The following is a 21,391-nucleotide window of genomic DNA, read 5'->3' as shown; positions in this document are numbered from 1 at the left end:
TAGAGGAGGACTCGGACGTAGAGTCCGAAGTCATTAATCCACCCTATGTCGCCTGGGTTCCCGCACATCATCAGGGCTACCAGGGGCCCACTCCCCGTTGGGCGGAGGACATGGAGAGGTGGAGCAGACAGCAACATCAGCGTTACCCATACAGCATGGAGCGAGGTTTCTATAACCTTAGTCACGGAGGTCCGGCAGACAGGGCCCTCCCTGTCATGGTTCAGCGGATCACGCATCTCGGGGATCAGAATAGGGCATCGTCGATTCGGATCTTGGATATGGGAGTTGTCGCAGAGGTCACCGCCATACAGTCTCGACGGCTGGAGAGAGACTAAGTACGGACATGTAGTATCATTGACCGCCTCCAGGAGGACCTCACCACCGCTCGGGCGGAAACGAGGGAGTACCAGGAGAGATACTCGGCTCTTGGAGAGAGGGTGATCGCGGTTGAGCGCCGGGTAGCGGAGATACAGGCCTCCATGATTTCATCCCGTGGCCCACAAAAGACCACATGCCGCGAGTAGGTCTTAAACTACTCACGTTTTGTTATCGATTAGATTTACGAGTAAGCGTTGGTGCTACTCTTTCCTGTATGTAGGTTCAACCCTACGAATAAGTGATTACACTATTCAAGGGGTCGTTATGCCGTCAAAAATTTTCTATCCTCTTGATGTATTGTAGACCTTTTTAAAGGTCAATTTTCACAGAACTATGTACTAATACTATATTATCAATGAAATGGGCATGCGTTTTATTTCATTAGGTGTTGTTATTTGTTATGCAATTGTTTACTTTTTATACTAAATTCCATTTATGAATTTCTTGCAAATTACAATAACAACGAGACTTAATACATATATAATCGAGACATTCCATTACAGTAATGCCCGACTCATAACCCTCATTGAAGACTTATCATCATTCTGCCTTTAAACATTATGGCAGAAAGATGCCACCGCGAAGATTCATCAGGCGCGTCGTCAAGACCTCAGCAACTCCACCACTGCCACCTCCACAGCTGGACTTTGCCGTGTTCCAGGCTGCTATAACAGCCGCAGTGGCTGCCACCATGACCCAAATCAGCAGTAACGGCACGAATGGTAATGGGAATAGAAACGGCAACGGAAGCGGAAACGAGACTAACAGTTCCAATCTGGGCGAAAACCAAGGGCACCAACGGATGTGCTCCTACAAAGAGTTCATGAACTGCAAGCCCAGGACCTATCATGGCGACGGCAAAGTCGTCACTTTGACAAGATGGTTTGAGAAAACCGAGTCCATATTCGAAATCTGTGCATTCCCGGACGAATTTAAAGTCAAATATGCAGCGTGTACATTCGCGGACCCGGCCTTGTCGTGGTGGAACGGCCACGTTAAAACTCTGACTCTAGCTGTGGCCAATGCCATGAGTTGGGAGGACCTGAAAGTTATGATGATGGAGGAATACTGCCCAAGGAGCGAGATGCAGAAACTGGAACAAGAACTGTGGGATCACACCATGAAGGGCTCTGATATTGCCACCTACACTGCCCGATTTAACGAGATGGCAACTCTGTGCCGTGGAATGGTCACCCTAGAGGCCAATAAAGTGGAACGTTACATTTGGGGGCTATCCCCTCAGATCCATGGAATGGTCATATCCGCCAACCCAAGCACCTTCGACAGCGCCAAGCGTTTGGCACAAACTCTTGTCGACCAGGGAGTCCGTCAGGGCATTATAACCCCCACGCCTGAACAACCAAAGAGGGGAGACAACAAGCGGAAGTTCAGGAATAAGAAAAAGGCCCAACCCGCTCAATACCCGATCAAGAAACAACAAATTGTGGCCGTCCATGCTATCACCACCCCTACTGCCCCTGCACCAGCCAAGCAATATGTTGGGACTCTTCCAAAATGCAACAAGTGCAATTACCATCACTATGGAGCCTGCCGAGAGATGCAATGTAACAATTGCAACAAGAAGGGGCATACCGCCCGTTTCTGTAAAGCTCCAGCACAACAAATCACCCAAGCCGCTAATGATGGGGTGAGTCAGGCATGCTACGGATACGGTGAGACGGGGCATTTCAAGAAGGAGTGCCCGAAGGCAAAGAACAGAAATGGTGGAGGCGTGGGAAGGGTTTTAACAATCGGGCATGAGGAGGCCATGAAGGATCCTACTGTGGTTATTGGTACGTTCCTCCTCAATAATTCATATGCATGCATACTTTTCGATAGTGGTGCGGAGAAAAGTTTCGTGAGCCACCAGTTTAAACACTTACTTAAACAGAAACCCCAATCACTAAATGAAACATTCACCGTAGAAATGGAAAATGGAAAATGGAAAAACAGAAAGCACTAAAGATATATACATAGGATGCACTCTAACTCTAAACAATCATTCCTTCCAAATCGACCTAATGCCGATCACAATAAGAAGTTTTGACGTTATCATTGGCATAGATTGGCTAAGTCCTCACCATGTCGATATCCTGTGTTACAAAAAGGTCGTTCGCTATAACCTGCCAAGTAGAGAAACCCTCTTCATTTATGGCGACAAACCAGGGTTAAATCTACAAATCATTTCTTGCATCAAGGCTCAGAAGTATCTACGCAAGGAATACCACGCTTTCTTAGCCCATGTTGTGGATGAGAAACAAGAACTGAAAGACATCAAGGATATTCCCGAAGTCTGTAACTTCCCCAATGTATTCCCAGAAGACCTTCCGGGAATAGCCCCCGTACGCCAAGTCGAGTTCAGAATCGACTTGATTCCTGGAGCCACCCCCATATCCAAATCTACATACCGTTTAGCACTGGCTGAAATGCAGGAATTGTCCAGTCAACTGAATGAACTGTTGAGCAAAGGATTCATAAGACCGAGATTCTCACCTTGGGGAGCACCGGTCTTATTCATGAAAAAGAAGGACGGATCATTCCGCATGTGCATAGACTATCGGGAACTGAACAAACTCACTATCAAGAATCGTTATCCCTACCACGAATCGACAACCTTTTCGATCAACTGCAGGGATCAAGCTATTTCTCAAAGATTAATCTAAGGTCGGGGTACCCTCAGCTGCGAATTCAGGAGGAAGATATTCCTAAGACTGCATTTAGAACTCGCTACGGTCACTACGAGTTTGTGGTGATGCCCTTCGGTTTGACTAATGCGCCAGCAGTGTTCATGGACCTAATGAACCGTGTATGCCGACCTTACCTGGATAAATTCGTGATAGTATTCATCGACGGCATACTAATCTATTCACGAAGTAAGGAAGAACATAGTCAGCACCTACGGCAAGTGTTGGAGACGTTAAAGGCGGAGAAACTGTATACGAAATTCTCGAAATGCGAATTCTGGATTCGAAGAGTAGACTTCTTGGGACACGTAGTCAGCGAGGAAGGGATACACGTGGACCCATCCAAAGTCAAGGCGATTGAAAAATGGGCAACACGAAGAACACCGACGGAGATACACCAGTTTTTGGGCCTTGCGGGCTACTACCAAAGGTTCATACAAAAATTTTCCAAAATCGCAAAGCCGCTCACTACCATGACTCTGAAGGGAGTGACTTTCAGCTTGGAGGATAAACAAGAAACTGCCTTCCAAACGCTTAAACAAGCCCTATGTAGTGCTCCAATCTTGTCTCTCCCAGAAGGGACCGAAGACTTTGTGGTCTACTGCGATGCGTCCAAGCAGGGCCTAGGATGCGTGCTTATGCAAAGAGGGAAGGTCATTGCCTATGCCTCAAGGCAACTCAAGACTCATGAGGTCAATTACACCACGCATGACCTCGAATTAGAAGCAGTGGTATTTGCCCTGAACATCTGGAGACACTACCTTTACGGCACAAAATGCACCATCTTCACTGATCATAAGAGTCTTCAACACATTCTCAATCAAAAGGAGCTCAACATGAGACAACGACGATGGGTAGAACTGCTAAATGACTACGAATGCGAAATTAGTTATCATCCAGGCAAGGCCAACGTAGTAGCAGACATCCTAAGTCGAAAAGAATACTCAGGCTGTCGAGTAAAATCATTGACCGTGACCATCCATTCACACATGTCCACACAGATTAAGGAGACTCAGCTAGAAGCCTTGAAACCCGAGAACGTTGCAAGTGAGGCCTTGCAGGGAATGGACAAAAACCTTGAAGCCAAGGAGGATGGGGCTTATTATCTCATGAACCGAATCTGGACACCGAAATTTGGAGGGTATAGAGACGTTGTCATGAACGAGGCTCACAAAACCAAATACTTCGTTCATCCCGGTTCAGTCAAGATGTATCTGGACCTCAAGAAACTTTATTGGTGGCCAAAAATGAAGGCAGAAATCGCTACCTATGTAGGCAAGTGCCTGACTTGCGCCAAGGTCAAGGTAGAATACCAAAAGCCCTCGGGTTTGCTTCAGCAACCGGATATACCCGAGTGGAAGTGGGAGCGGATAACCATGGACTTCATAACCAAGTTGCCCAAAACGACGAGTGGATTGGACACCATCTGGGTGATCCTCGATAGATTAACCAAATCCGCACACTTCCTGCCAATATAGGAGACAGACAAGATGGAGAAACTAACAAGGACGCACATCAAAGAGATTGTACGATTGCATGGGTGCCAATATCCATCATCTCCGACAGAGATAGTAGATTTACCTCGCGGTTTTGGAAATCACTACAAAAGTCCTTGGGAACCAAACTCGACATGAGTACAACTTATCACCCTCAAACCGATGGGCAGAGCGAGAGAACTATTCAGACGTTGGAAGATATGTTGAGAGCTTGTGTGATAGAATTTGGTAAAGCCTGGGATACCCATTTACCACTCATCGAATTCTCCTACAATAATAGTTATCACACCAATATTAAGGTTGCTCCATTCGAAGCCCTCTATGGGCGCAAGTGCAGATCACCTCTTTGTTGGGCTGAGGTGGGTGACACGCAGCTAGCGAGAGGGCAAGTGTCTAATAGCACCCTCACTGGCCCTGAGATCATATGGGAAACTATGGAGAAAATTGTTTAGATCCGTGAACGATTAAAGGCATCCCGGGGTCGGCAAAAGAGCTATGCAGATAAGCGACGCAAACCCTTGGAATTCCTGGTTGGTGACCGTGTTTTGTTGAAGGTCTCACCCTGGAAGGGAATGATACATTTTGGAAAACGTGGGAAGTTGAATCCAAGATATATCGTACCATTTGAGATCCTTGCCAGAATCGGCTCGGTGGCTTACAAACTTCGACTACCACAGAAACTCAGTAACGTACACCCCACCTTCCACGTGTCCAACCTGAAGAAATGTATGTCCGACGAGACTCTTTTGATCCCACTTGATGAAATCGAGGTAAACGAGAGTCTACACTTCATAGAGGAACCTGTGGAAATCATGGACAGGGAGGTCAAAAGGACTAAACAAAGCCGTATACCCACAGTGAAGGTCCGTTGGAACGCTAAGCGAGGGCCTGAATTCACCTGGGAAAGAGAAGATCAAATGAAACAAAAGTACCCACATCTCTTCCCTAGCTCATGAGTACCCACTCAAAAACTACTTTTGGGATGAAATTCCCTCTAACGGGGGGATAATGTGAAAACTGACAGTTCTGGGTCAACCAAAGTCAACAAGTCAACGAAAGTCAACTGATTAGGACATAAATTTTGGGTTTATACTTTGCTTTTAGAGTTTTCGGTTTAGGACCGAAAACTCTATGATCTCGCTTTTAGAGTTCTCGATTAGGACCGAAAACTCTATGATTTCGGTGGTACTGGACCGAAATCACCATGTGATTCCGGTGGGTCAATGGTGTTTTCGGTTGGTAAGAGAAAAAGAAAGGAGTTGACTTGTGACGTGACAGATGCATCTTTTCCCAATACAAAATATTAAACAATATATAACAATGCTATTATCCAACAAACAACAATGCAAACATCACTTCACCCTCCCCCTCTTTAACTTCGGCCGAGAACCCCCAAACTCCCACCTTCAAACTTCTTCACTTTTCTCTCAAGAAACAAGATCAAACCTTCCAAGGATTTATTCTTCAAGTTGATTCTTAGGATTGTTGGTAAGTATTCCTTGTTAATATAGTGTTCTACACACTTTCATGCTAGTTTCATCTTATTTACACACATTATCATGTGTTAAAACTCATAGGATAATACCATCTTCAAAGAGTTCTTCAACCACCTTCAAGTGTTCTAGGCTTGAAGATCTTCGTCATCGCCTCACTATCCAACCACAAACACACTCAAGGTGAGTTCATACCCCCCTATTTTTCCAGTTTTTCATGTTTTAGGGGGGTGGGGGAATACAAGAAATATTTGGAATATTTACACAAATGTTTGCATGCTTTATTTCTATGTTCAAATAAAGTATTATTTGCATGAAATATGGTTATTACTTGTTTGTAGAACATTTATTTGTGGAATGTTATTTAGTGATTCAAAACTAAGAAAAACAAACATAAACTATGGTATATGTTCTTTGGAAAAGGTTAAAACTACAAAGCTACAAGGATTAAGGATTTTTATGAACAAAATATGGTTTCTCTAGCAAAAATGGTTAGATTCTAGTTATTTCACCATTTTGTGGGATATAACCCAAAATATGTTGTTTTGGACATATATTTTGAAACTAGACAAAAATACCAAGGAGTTAACTTTACAAAAAGAAAACTCAAAAATCTAGTATTTTATGTAAAAATGGATTTTTATACAAAAGTGGTTATAACAAGTTTATGACATTATTTTGTGGGTTTTAACTAGAAATATATGGTTTTAAAAACACATAAAGTTATCTTGAGTAAAAACCCCAAGAAGGGTAAAATTAAGTTTTACCAAGTTATATTTGTTTTTGTCACCGGTAAATATCGTTTAAAAGGAACAAAAGCTAGAGATGGACTTTTTATACCAATTTCTCATACTTGTGTTAGATGTAAGTTTATATGATATAATATTTTAAAAACATCTAGACAAGTAACTATTACGCATTTATATAAATGATTATTTAAATGGATTTAACAAACATTCATAATAAACTATAATTGATATAGTTTGGGAATCATAGATACTACACTATCATTTTGGACGAATCATATAATTATTTAAAGGTATCAATATATTCACACTATATGGCCCCTATGGAAGGGTAATACTTTCATTGAGGGTTTCATTACACTAGACGTAAACCTGTTAATACAATTTTGTGAGACATTTGGCTTCACCGTACCTACCAGAGTACACACTAAAGTCCTGGATTATAACCAGAATCTCGGTAAGAGAGCGTGACACTTGTGTATAGATCTATACAGGACTGAAAACCCCGCACCCAAGCTGTTAGCTACAGTTATACCGGCAGGTCTAGGGTAACAAATGTCTAACATTCCGACGCCTAAAGAACGTCGTTGCAGACCACTAGTCGCTAGCATGGTTATGATAACTAAAATGGGGTATTAACAATACATTTGGTTTACGGGGTTAACATACATTCAATTAGTTTTATATAAAATGATAAAACTTCATAACACTATCATCCAGTACAACACTACTTACATTTTTAGTCTTTGGATTTAAGACTTACAACTCATTTTTTTAAAGAAAATATTGGATTTTCTGAAAGTACACTCTATCATTTTTACAAGGAAAAGTTACCAATTATTCTCATACAAAACTCTTATGAACTCACCAACTTAATTGTTGACACTTTTCAAAATCACTTGTATTCTCAGAAAATCAGTAAACAAGTAATCAAAAGAGTTTTTGAGGATGGGGCGTCGCCGTGTCACGTTATTTATTTTTGCCATATGTATTTGATATCAAGTAAACAATGTTTTGAGTACAATGTAAACTTCTTAATTATCAATATGATGGTTGTATGGCTTTGATCACTATTATTCATTATGTTATGATATTGTACATGAAGTCATCCACTCCCAGACGTTTCCGCCGTTCTGGTTTGGGGGTATGACTGTATTTAGTCACATAAATTACATGTGATTAAATACATATATGATTATATGATTATATGTATCTAATCACATATGATTTATATAGACAAGATTCGCTTTTATATTCTTCATTCAATAATTTCTCATGTATTTAATCATACCTGATTATATAATATTTAATCACATGATTAATGTGGACAAAGATTTTTTTATCTTGTTTTTTATTCAATAGTTGTTCTCGTGTATATAATCACATGTGATTATATGTATAGAATCACTTGTAATTATATGTATCGAATCATATACTAATTATATGTATCGAATCACATATATATGTGATTAAATATATATAATCGCATGTGATTAAATACACGTGAAAAACTAGTGAATCGAGAACGTAAAAATGAATATTGTCCATGTAAATCATAAGTGATTAGATACATATAATTATATGTGATTATAATATTATTTATGTGGACCATATTCATTTTCGTGCTTTCGATTTAATAAATGACATCGTGTATTTAATCACATGTGATTATATGTATTTAATCACATATGATTTACGTCGACAATATTTGTTTTCACATATTGATTCAATAGTTGTTCTCGTGTATTTAATCACATGTGATTATATGGATCTAATCACATATGATTTATGTGATTAGATACATATAATCACATGTGATTAAATGTATTTAATCACATATGATTAAAATGGACAAAGAGTAATTATTGAATCGAGAATGTGAAAATGAATATTGTTCTTATAAATCATATGTGATTGGATACATATAATCATATGCGATTATATGTATTTAATCACATATGATTTATGTGGACAATATTTATTTACGCGTTTTCGATATAATAGTTGGTCTCGTATATTTATTATTTAATCACATGTGATTATATGTATTTAATCACATATGATTAAAATGGACAAATAACAATTATTGAATCGAGAATGCGAAAATGAATATTGCCCATATAAATCATATGTGATTGGATACGTATAATCACATGTGATTATATGTATTTAGTCATATATTATTTACATGGATTTTCGACTATGATATTACCATTTAATAAAAAAAAAACATAGGTGTATGACGAAATTACACAGTAAAAATTTTCAATATATAAGACCTTTTCAATAAAAAAACAAAAAAAATGAACCACTAAAAAACATAAAGCATATGATAATTTACATAATTCACACTTTCGTTCTAATAGAAAAAGTTTGACGATAAACATTCAAATAGAAAATTAATTATATTCAATTAATAGTTCATTGTCAAGTTTGGTGGCTAAGTTATCATGTCAAGTAAAATTATTTTATAATCATAAAATATGTTTTAAACTTTTACCTGATGCTATAAGCTTTTGGTAAGAAACCTGACTAAAAGTGAAGGACGCTTTCTTTGACTCCACTTTATTTTAGTCGATGCCAACCAGAGCTGATGTTTGATTATTTTAAAGTGATCGGCTGCTACAGGATTTAAATTGGGCATATCTTGGATATTGTGTTCTTCACTTTCCCTTTCAAAAATCTCAGTCATGGCTACCATCGTCTTTGGTTTACAGCACTCCCCTTTAACCTGGCCTTTTTTCGAGAGATATAAACATTATACAGATCTGATCATCGACGTTATCTTCAATGAGCCGCCACACTCGTCAGACCACCATCGTCCTCCATCAACAGACCACCGTCTCAGATCCGATGATACAAGATCTGATAGTCTCTTCAACGAGATACGGTGGCCTTGGCCGGTGTAACAAGATCTATCTTTTGGGAAGATGAGAAGTAGATGAAGATGGTTTCAACGGTAGGAGGTGGTGAACAAGCAGATATGGAGAGAGTGAACAGGCGGAGATCTTGAAATGAACCCACCGGAGATCTTAGCAACCAAAACTTAAACGTAGGGCAGCAAAACCTCACCTTAAAAGCTTCATGCGATGGCGACGTTTGGCTGGTTTGTCGGACCACGCTAGATCGAGACACAGAACCCTCGTTAGATTGATTGACCGGTGTTGCCAGCCTCGAATGTCGGCCGGACCACACGGAGGCGTGTCATGCATACCACCACTTGCTTTTCAGCCCCTCGAATCGAAATCACGCAATCAGATCTCTCAATTTTACCTCCGGCACGACAACATTTCATTCTGGTGGACATTTCTCCAGATTCCTGATCTGTATCGTAGAGACCGCGAACCAGATCTTGTGGCCTTCAACAAGCCCTATGTAGTGCTCCAATCTTGTCTCTCCCAGAAGGGACCGAAGACTTTGTGGTCTACTGCGATGCGTCCAAGCAGGGCCTAGGATGCGTGCTTATGCAAAGAGGGAAGGTCATTGCCTATGCCTCAAGGCAACTCAAGACTCATGAGGTCAATTACACCACGCATGACCTCGAATTAGAAGCAGTGGTATTTGCCCTGAACATCTGGAGACACTACCTTTACGGCACAAAATGCACCATCTTCACTGATCATAAGAGTCTTCAACACATTCTCAATCAAAAGGAGCTCAACATGAGACAACGACGATGGGTAGAACTGCTAAATGACTACGAATGCGAAATTAGTTATCATCCAGGCAAGGCCAACGTAGTAGCAGACATCCTAAGTCGAAAAGAATACTCAGGCTGCCGAGTAAAATCATTGACCATGACCATCCATTCACACCTGTCCACACAGATTAAGGAGGCTCAGCTAGAAGCCTTGAAACCCGAGAACGTTGCAAGTGAGGCCTTGCAGGGAATGGACAAAAACCTTGAAGCCAAGGAGGATGGGGCTTATTATCTCATGAACCGAATCTGGACACCGAAATTTGGAGGGTATAGAGACGTTGTCATGAACGAGGCTCACAAAACCAAATACTTCGTTCATCCCGGTTCAGTCAAGATGTATCTGGACCTCAAGAAACTTTATTGGTGGCCAAAAATGAAGGCAGAAATCGCTACCTATGTAGGCAAGTGCCTGACTTGCGCCAAGGTCAAGGTAGAATACCAAAAGCCCTCGGGTTTGCTTCAGCAACCGGATATACCCGAGTGGAAGTGGGAGCGGATAACCATGGACTTCATAACCAAGTTGCCCAAAACGACGAGTGGATTGGACACCATCTGGGTGATCCTCGATAGATTAACCAAATCCGCACACTTCCTGCCAATATAGGAGACAGACAAGATGGAGAAACTAACAAGGACGCACATCAAAGAGATTGTACGATTGCATGGGTGCCAATATCCATCATCTCCGACAGAGATAGTAGATTTACCTCGCGGTTTTGGAAATCACTACAAAAGTCCTTGGGAACCAAACTCGACATGAGTACAACTTATCACCCTCAAACCGATGGGCAGAGCGAGAGAACTATTCAGACGTTGGAAGATATGTTGAGAGCTTGTGTGATAGAATTTGGTAAAGCCTGGGATACCCATTTACCACTCATCGAATTCTCCTACAATAATAGTTATCACACCAATATTAAGGTTGCTCCATTCGAAGCCCTCTATGGGCGCAAGTGCAGATCACCTCTTTGTTGGGCTGAGGTGGGTGACACGCAGCTAGCGAGAGGGCAAGTGTCTAATAGCACCCTCACTGGCCCTGAGATCATACGGGAAACTATGGAGAAAATTGTTTAGATCCGTGAACGATTAAAGGCATCCCGGGGTCGGCAAAAGAGCTATGCAGATAAGCGACGCAAACCCTTGGAATTCCTGGTTGGTGACCGTGTTTTGTTGAAGGTCTCACCCTGGAAGGGAATGATACGTTTTGGAAAACGTGGGAAGTTGAATCCAAGATATATCGTACCATTTGAGATCCTTGCCAGAATCGGCTCGGTGGCTTACAAACTTCGACTACCACAGAAACTCAGTAACGTACACCCCACCTTCCACGTGTCCAACCTGAAGAAATGTATGTCCGACGAGACTCTTTTGATCCCACTTGATGAAATCGAGGTAAACGAGAGTCTACACTTCATAGAGGAACCTGTGGAAATCATGGACATGGAGGTCAAAAGGACTAAACAAAGCCGTATACCCACAGTGAAGGTCCGTTGGAACGCTAAGCGAGGGCCTGAATTCACCTGGGAAAGAGAAGATCAAATGAAACAGAAGTACCCACATCTCTTCCCTAGCTCATGAGTACCCACTCAAAAACTACTTTCGGGATGAAATTCCCTCTAACGGGGGGATAATGTGAAAACTGACAGTTCTGGGTCAACCAAAGTCAACAAGTCAACGAAAGTCAACTGATTAGGACATAAATTTTGGGTTTATACTTTGCTTTTAGAGTTTTCGGTTTAGGACCGAAAACTCTATGATCTCGCTTTTAGAGTTCTCGATTAGGACCGAAAACTCTATGATTTCGGTGGTACTGGACCGAAATCACCATGTGATTCCGGTGGGTCAATGGTGTTTTCGGTTGGTAAGAGAAAAAGAAAGGAGTTGACTTGTGACGTGACAGATGCATCTTTTCCCAATACAAAATATTAAACAATATATAACAATGCTATTATCCAACAAACAACAATGCAAACATCACTTCACCCTCCCCCTCTTTAACTTCGGCCGAGAACCCCCAAACTCCCACCTTCAAACTTCTTCACTTTTCTCTCAAGAAACAAGATCAAACCTTCCAAGGATTTATTCTTCAAGTTGATTCTTAGGATTGTTGGTAAGTATTCCTTGTTAATATAGTGTTCTACACACTTTCATGCTAGTTTCATCTTATTTACACACATTATCATGTGTTAAAACTCATAGGATAATACCATCTTCAAAGAGTTCTTCAACCACCTTCAAGTGTTCTAGGCTTGAAGATCTTCGTCATCGCCTCACTATCCAACCACAAACACACTCAAGGTGAGTTCATACCCCCCTATTTTTCCAGTTTTTCATGTTTTAGGGGGGTGGGGGAATACAAGAAATATTTGGAATATTTACACAAATGTTTGCATGCTTTATTTCTATGTTCAAATAAAGTATTATTTGCATGAAATATGGTTATTACTTGTTTGTAGAACATTTATTTGTGGAATGTTATTTAGTGATTCAAAACTAAGAAAAACAAACATAAACTATGGTATATGTTCTTTGGAAAAGGTTAAAACTACAAAGCTACAAGGATTAAGGATTTTTATGAACAAAATATGGTTTCTCTAGCAAAAATGGTTAGATTCTAGTTATTTCACCATTTTGTGGGATATAACCCAAAATATGTTGTTTTGGACATATATTTTGAAACTAGACAAAAATACCAAGGAGTTAACTTTACAAAAAGAAAACTCAAAAATCTAGTATTTTATGTAAAAATGGATTTTTATACAAAAGTGGTTATAACAAGTTTATGACATTATTTTGTGGGTTTTAACTAGAAATATATGGTTTTAAAAACACATAAAGTTATCTTGAGTAAAAACCCCAAGAAGGGTAAAATTAAGTTTTACCAAGTTATATTTGTTTTTGTCACCGGTAAATATCGTTTAAAAGGAACAAAAGCTAGAGATGGACTTTTTATACCAATTTCTCATACTTGTGTTAGATGTAAGTTTATATGATATAATATTTTAAAAACATCTAGACAAGTAACTATTACGCATTTATATAAATGATTATTTAAATGGATTTAACAAACATTCATAATAAACTATAATTGATATAGTTTGGGAATCATAGATACTACACTATCATTTTGGACGAATCATATAATTATTTAAAGGTATCAATATATTCACACTATATGGCCCCTATGGAAGGGTAATACTTTCATTGAGGGTTTCATTACACTAGACGTAAACCTGTTAATACAATTTTGTGAGACATTTGGCTTCACCGTACCTACCAGAGTACACACTAAAGTCCTGGATTATAACCAGAATCTCGGTAAGAGAGCGTGACACTTGTGTATAGATCTATACAGGACTGAAAACCCCGCACCCAAGCTGTTAGCTACAGTTATACCGGCAGGTCTAGGGTAACAAATGTCTAACATTCCGACGCCTAAAGAACGTCGTTGCAGACCACTAGTCGCTAGCATGGTTATGATAACTAAAATGGGGTATTAACAATACATTTGGTTTACGGGGTTAACATACATTCAATTAGTTTTATATAAAATGATAAAACTTCATAACACTATCATCCAGTACAACACTACTTACATTTTTAGTCTTTGGATTTAAGACTTACAACTCATTTTTTTAAAGAAAATATTGGATTTTCTGAAAGTACACTCTATCATTTTTACAAGGAAAAGTTACCAATTATTCTCATACAAAACTCTTATGAACTCACCAACTTAATTGTTGACACTTTTCAAAATCACTTGTATTCTCAGAAAATCAGTAAACAAGTAATCAAAAGAGTTTTTGAGGATGGGGCGTCGCCGTGTCACGTTATTTATTTTTGCCATATGTATTTGATATCAAGTAAACAATGTTTTGAGTACAATGTAAACTTCTTAATTATCAATATGATGGTTGTATGGCTTTGATCACTATTATTCATTATGTTATGATATTGTACATGAAGTCATCCACTCCCAGACGTTTCCGCCGTTCTGGTTTGGGGGTATGACTGTATTTAGTCACATAAATTACATGTGATTAAATACATATATGATTATATGATTATATGTATCTAATCACATATGATTTATATAGACAAGATTCGCTTTTATATTCTTCATTCAATAATTTCTCATGTATTTAATCATACCTGATTATATAATATTTAATCACATGATTAATGTGGACAAAGATTTTTTTATCTTGTTTTTTATTCAATAGTTGTTCTCGTGTATATAATCACATGTGATTATATGTATAGAATCACTTGTAATTATATGTATCGAATCATATACTAATTATATGTATCGAATCACATATATATGTGATTAAATATATATAATCGCATGTGATTAAATACACGTGAAAAACTAGTGAATCGAGAACGTAAAAATGAATATTGTCCATGTAAATCATAAGTGATTAGATACATATAATTATATGTGATTATAATATTATTTATGTGGACCATATTCATTTTCGTGCTTTCGATTTAATAAATGACATCGTGTATTTAATCACATGTGATTATATGTATTTAATCACATATGATTTACGTCGACAATATTTGTTTTCACATATTGATTCAATAGTTGTTCTCGTGTATTTAATCACATGTGATTATATGGATCTAATCACATATGATTTATGTGATTAGATACATATAATCACATGTGATTAAATGTATTTAATCACATATGATTAAAATGGACAAAGAGTAATTATTGAATCGAGAATGTGAAAATGAATATTGTTCTTATAAATCATATGTGATTGGATACATATAATCATATGCGATTATATGTATTTAATCACATATGATTTATGTGGACAATATTTATTTACGCGTTTTCGATATAATAGTTGGTCTCGTATATTTATTATTTAATCACATGTGATTATATGTATTTAATCACATATGATTAAAATGGACAAATAACAATTATTGAATCGAGAATGCGAAAATGAATATTGCCCATATAAATCATATGTGATTGGATACGTATAATCACATGTGATTATATGTATTTAGTCATATATTATTTACATGGATTTTCGACTATGATATTACCATTTAATAAAAAAAAACATAGGTGTATGACGAAATTACACAGTAAAAATTTTCAATATATAAGACCTTTTCAATAAAAAAACAAAAAAAATGAACCACTAAAAAACATAAAGCATATGATAATTTACATAATTCACACTTTCGTTCTAATAGAAAAAGTTTGACGATAAACATTCAAATAGAAAATTAATTATATTCAATTAATAGTTCGTTGTCAAGTTTGGTGGCTAAGTTATCATGTCAAGTAAAATTATTTTATAATCATAAAATATGTTTTAAACTTTTACCTGATGCTATAAGCTTTTGGTAAGAAACCTGACTAAAAGTGAAGGACGCTTTCTTTGACTCCACTTTATTTTAGTCGATGCCAACTAGAGCTGATGTTTGATTATTTTAAAGTGATCGGCTGCTACAGGATTTAAATTGGGCATATCTTGGATATTGTGTTCTTCACTTTCCCTTTCAAAAATCTCAGTCATGGCTACCATCGTCTTTGGTTTACAGCACTCCCCTTTAACCTGGCCTTTTTTCGAGAGATATAAACATTATACAGATCTGATCATCGACGTTATCTTCAATGAGCCGCCACACTCGTCAGACCACCATCGTCCTCCATCAACAGACCACCGTCTCAGATCCGATGATACAAGATCTGATAGTCTCTTCAACGAGATACGGTGGCCTTGGCCGGTGTAACAAGATCTATCTTTTGGGAAGATGAGAAGTAGATGAAGATGGTTTCAACGGTAGGAGGTGGTGAACAAGCAGATATGGAGAGAGTGAACAGGCGGAGATCTTGAAATGAACCCACCGGAGATCTTAGCAACCAAAACTTAAACGTAGGGCAGCAAAACCTCACCTTAAAAGCTTCATGCGATGGCGACGTTTGGCTGGTTTGTCGGACCACGCTAGATCGAGACACAGAACCCTCGTTAGATTGATTGACCGGTGTTGCCAGCCTCGAATGTCGGCCGGACCACACGGAGGCGTGTCATGCATACCACCACTTGCTTTTCAGCCCCTCGAATCGAAATCACGCAATCAGATCTCTCAATTTTACCTCCGGCACAACAACATTTCATTCTGGTGGACATTTCTCCAGATTCCTGATCTGTATCGTAGAGACCGCGAACCAGATCTTGTGGCCTTCAACTTCAAATCCAGATCCGACGAAACTAGATATGACAGGCGGTTCAGATGAGACGAGGAGGTGAAGCAGATTCGTAGAGAGTGGAGAAACGTCGTTTTCGGCAGTGGTCCGACAGTTTGACAGCCGACGGCGGCGATATGGCGGTTCTGACGGCTGTCCGATGCTCTTAATGGTGATCTGGCAAAATGAAAGGGACATACTAACGTATATTGGTGGATATATTGGTGGAGTGGGTGGGGTGGAGTTGGGTAGGTAGGGTAGATAGTTTTTATTTGTTTATTAATAAATTGTAAAATTATAATAAATAATTAACAAAAGAATGAATAAGAGATTTTTTATAGTAATATTTAAATTATTGGTGCAAAATTGTTCTCAAATGTTCTGGTAATAAGAAATGTTTTCGATTGATATATATATATATATATATATATATATATATATATATATATATATATATATATATATATATATATATATATATATATATATATATATATATATATATAAAGAAAACTCAAAACAGCAAATCACTGATCTGGAGAATTTCGCCAAGCTAGATTTGATTCAAAAGGCCAAGATTAAATGGGTATGTGATGGGGACGAGAACTCTCGTTTTTCCATAACACCTTAAAAATCAAGAATAGGAATTGCTTCATTCATGGGCTTATGATAAACGAAATTCGGGCCACGGATGCTGAAGCATTGAAAAAGGAAGCTTGGGAGTTTTTTGGCAAAAAATTTCGTGAAGAATGTCATAGTTGGCCATAATTTTTTAATGAAAATTTTCATAAACTTGTGGATAGTGATAGGAGAATTCTTGAAGCTTCGTTTTATGAAAAAGAAATAAAAGATGCAATTTGGAGTTGTGGTAGTGAGAAATCCCCCGGCCCAGACGGATTCACGTTTAACTTTTTTAAACGTTATTGGGAGATCATGAAAGGGGATATTATGCAATTTATCCAGCATTTCGAAAAATAAGGATGCTTATCTAAGGGAAGCAACTCTTCATTCATCACTTTGCTGCTGAAGGTTAATGATCCGCTCACGCTTCAAGATTTTCGTCCCATAAGCGTAATTGGGTGTGTCTACAAAATTATCGCCAAGACTCTTGCCGGCAGAATTAAGAGAGTTATTGGTTCGGTGATTAGTGAGGTGCAAACCGCATTTATTGAGGGGCGAAATATTCTAGACGGACCGATGATTGTTAATGAGGTGTGTGCGTGGGCAAAAAAATCTAAAATGAAAGTGTTTCTTTTCAAAGTAGATGTAACAACCCATTATTTCATGTCAATAAAACTCTAGACTCCAAGCATATTCAAGTAAAAGCTCGCCACCTATATTGTAGATATAGGAACTCTAAATGCCTCGAGTGCATGTTCATTTAACATATATACAAGTTTATGGGAAAAACCATGTTGAAGTAAGAGGGTATAAGCTTAATACTTAACATAGGATAATACTAAAACAAATCAAACTTACACTAGTGTTAAATAAGGGGCTATACTTGAATTACTTAAAGGTTTATAAGGGGTTGAAATGTGTTTACGGTTTTGGGATTGCCCAAACCGTAAACACATGTTTTATGAAGGAAAAGCAACCTGTAAACACCCTAAAGGGTGTAAACCCAAACCGTGAACACCTTAAATGGTGAAAAGCAAATCCGAAAACACCCCTATACTTGTAAGCCTTAACCGTAAACCCTTTTCACCATGACTAAAATCTGAAAACTCAATTTCCTTTTTACTCAAGACCGTAAACACCCCCCTTCTAGAAGCTCTAACACCGTAAATATCGCCTATATATGCGTGTTTTGGGCGAGAACCTTTTCATTTCACTCATTTTCATCCGTAAACACCCACAAAATCCTCTCGATTTCCATCCGTGAACAACCCCATTTTCTCTCAATCTTCAAGAGTTTACGTCCAGATTCCTTCAAATCTTCATATTTTCATCAAGAACATTCAAACCCACCTTCAAATCTTCATGTGATCTTCAAATCTTCATAATTTCTCAAGATCCAACCGTGAACTCATTATTCCAACCGTAAACCCATTTTTGCCAACCGTAAACACCTTGCAACCATTCCAAATAATTTCCAATTAATTTGTAAGTATTCCTTACATAATTAAATTATTATTTAACCTTCATTTAAATTAATATTCTTATTAATTTAAATACGATGTCGAATACAAATATTTTAGGATAACGTTATTTCGCACGTACGCTAGCCCGAGGATCGTCTCTACCGCTTCGTTATCCCAGACTCGAACACGCAACAGAGGTGAGTTCATACCCCTACATTTTCAATGTTTTTAATATTTTAGGGGGGGATACAAGTTAAAACACAAGGAATTTTGTGTTTATTCAAACATTTTTAAATAATTTTAAAACCTTTGCAATTGTTTCAAACCGAGTATTCGCTACAGTTCCTAAAAGTATTTCATATATTTTTAACCCTTTTGTAATATGTCGAGCATAAGGGTAAAGTGATTTTATACAAATAAATTGCAAATGTTTACATTATACTAAAGGACATTACAGTTAAATTATAATCAGTATAGTTTGAGATTCACTACACTATTGTGCTAAGTACAATACACGTAATAAGAACATACAATCAAAACTATAATAGGTATAGTTTGGGGAACACTACTCTAATACTTGATACAAGTATACACTATTAAAATAATTATTTAAGTATAATTATTTTACACTACAAGGTACATTAATACAAGACAATACATACAGTTTTTAACACCAGAGAACATTACAACACTACAATACTACACGTAACTAGTTAATACAGGGTTGTGACTTGTAAGGCACTACTTCACTAGTATCCATCAGGGTACGAAACTAAATCCTATATAGAGCGTGAGATTTGTGTATAGATCTATACGGGACTGACAATCCCGCACCTCGACCGTTAGCTACAGTCAGGCTGGCAGGCCTGGGGTGACAAATGTCATAACTTTCAGACGCCTGAAGAACGTCGTAGAGGTCACTAGGTCATATCTAGGGGTGTTGATAGGGTAAAATTTTCGGGTTTCGGGTAGAACGGGTCGGGTAGTTCGGGTATTTCCTTAAAATAATAATACCCAATACCCGACCTATATTGTAATTCGGGTTCTCAGTTTTCGGGTATTCGGGTTTTAGGTCGGGTCGGGTATTTTCGGGTATACCCGAAAATTACTTAAGTGTCACTTATTGATTCTTTTTTTAAATTCTTTTTTGCATTTCAGTTGCTTTAATAAAAAATTGGGTAACAAAATATTTCATACAATTAACAAGTACATATAAGATAACAATACAAGTCATTATAATATGTTATTTGATTTTTGTATTCCATTTCAAATTTTGATAAAAAAAACAATTTATGGAGTACATGATCAGTGTTTGATCAAATTTGGATTAACCAAACATGTTAAATGATTTAATGCAAAATGTGAGTACCTAAAAGTTATAAATAAAAAAATTTAGCATGTTATCTAAATTGCAGGGACCAATTATATAGCTATATTCCAATTCACAAAGAAGAAATGACAAAAAAAGAAACATGTGCATAGTTGAAAAAAAAAACAAATCCGTAGTGCACAAAGAAAATGAAGGGGAACCTAACATCTCATTCATTTTCATTATATTTTTTGTAACATTCTGTTCAAAACTTCATTTCATTTTCAACAATTTCTTTTGTATTTACTATATACCGTTCAAAATAATGAAGCCATATAACATTTGGTTTAAACTATAAGGAACAATAATTATGTAAAATAATGATACAGCTTTAATAGTTATTATAACTAGTGTATTAATTAGTTTTTTTTAAATCGGGTATTCGGGTGTACCCGAATTTTTTTAAACCTACCCAATACCCAACCTATTTAAATATCGGGTTACCTGATTATCCGAATTTTCAAACCCGAAACCCGATTTACCCGACCCGATCTACCCGAATTCAAAACGGGTCGGGTCGGGTAATCGAGTATTGGGTATTTTCAACAGGCCTAGTCACATCAAGCATGGTTATATGAAACTTATAACAGTATAACTAACACATATGTTCATGGGATTAACACTACTTCAGTGATGTTATTTTATTTAATAACATTACAGTACTCAATGATACACTACTTTACACTACAGCTGGGAGTGCCCAGGCATTCATACAAGGTTTTCATACAAACACTACAATGATACACTACTTTACACTACAACTGGTAGTATCCATATATTTATACAAGAGTTTTCGTACAAATACCCTTATAATACACTATTTTCTTGTACTAAGTACACCACTACAGTATTCATTTTTAAGGAACATACATGACTAAATTACATTCACTATAGAAAATATTGGGTTTTCTGAAGAATCATACTAGCATTTTTAAAGTACAAAGACGAGTTTTCCATCACTAAAACATGCTTATGAACTCACCAACTTAAATGCCGATACACTTTCAAAATCACTTGTATTCTCAGGGAACCGGTAAGACAGGTACACCCGCAGTTTTTTGAGAAGACGGAGCTTTCAGAGTCGCATCTTTTATACTTTTGTTATACATTTTGTTGTCATACAAACTATGTACTGAACAGATGTAAATACTTTACCTTATCAATGTAATGGTTGTGTTTGCTTTGATTCCTATTATACATTTGTTGTGACACTCTACA

Source organism: Lactuca virosa, chromosome 4 (genome assembly GCF_052849685.1).
Source record: "Lactuca virosa cultivar CGN04683 chromosome 4, Lactuca_virosa_CGN04683_v6, whole genome shotgun sequence".
In the NCBI taxonomy this organism is placed as follows: domain Eukaryota; kingdom Viridiplantae; phylum Streptophyta; class Magnoliopsida; order Asterales; family Asteraceae; genus Lactuca; species Lactuca virosa.
The sequence above is the reverse complement of the archived record's forward strand: the minus strand, read 5'-3'. Positions refer to the sequence as shown.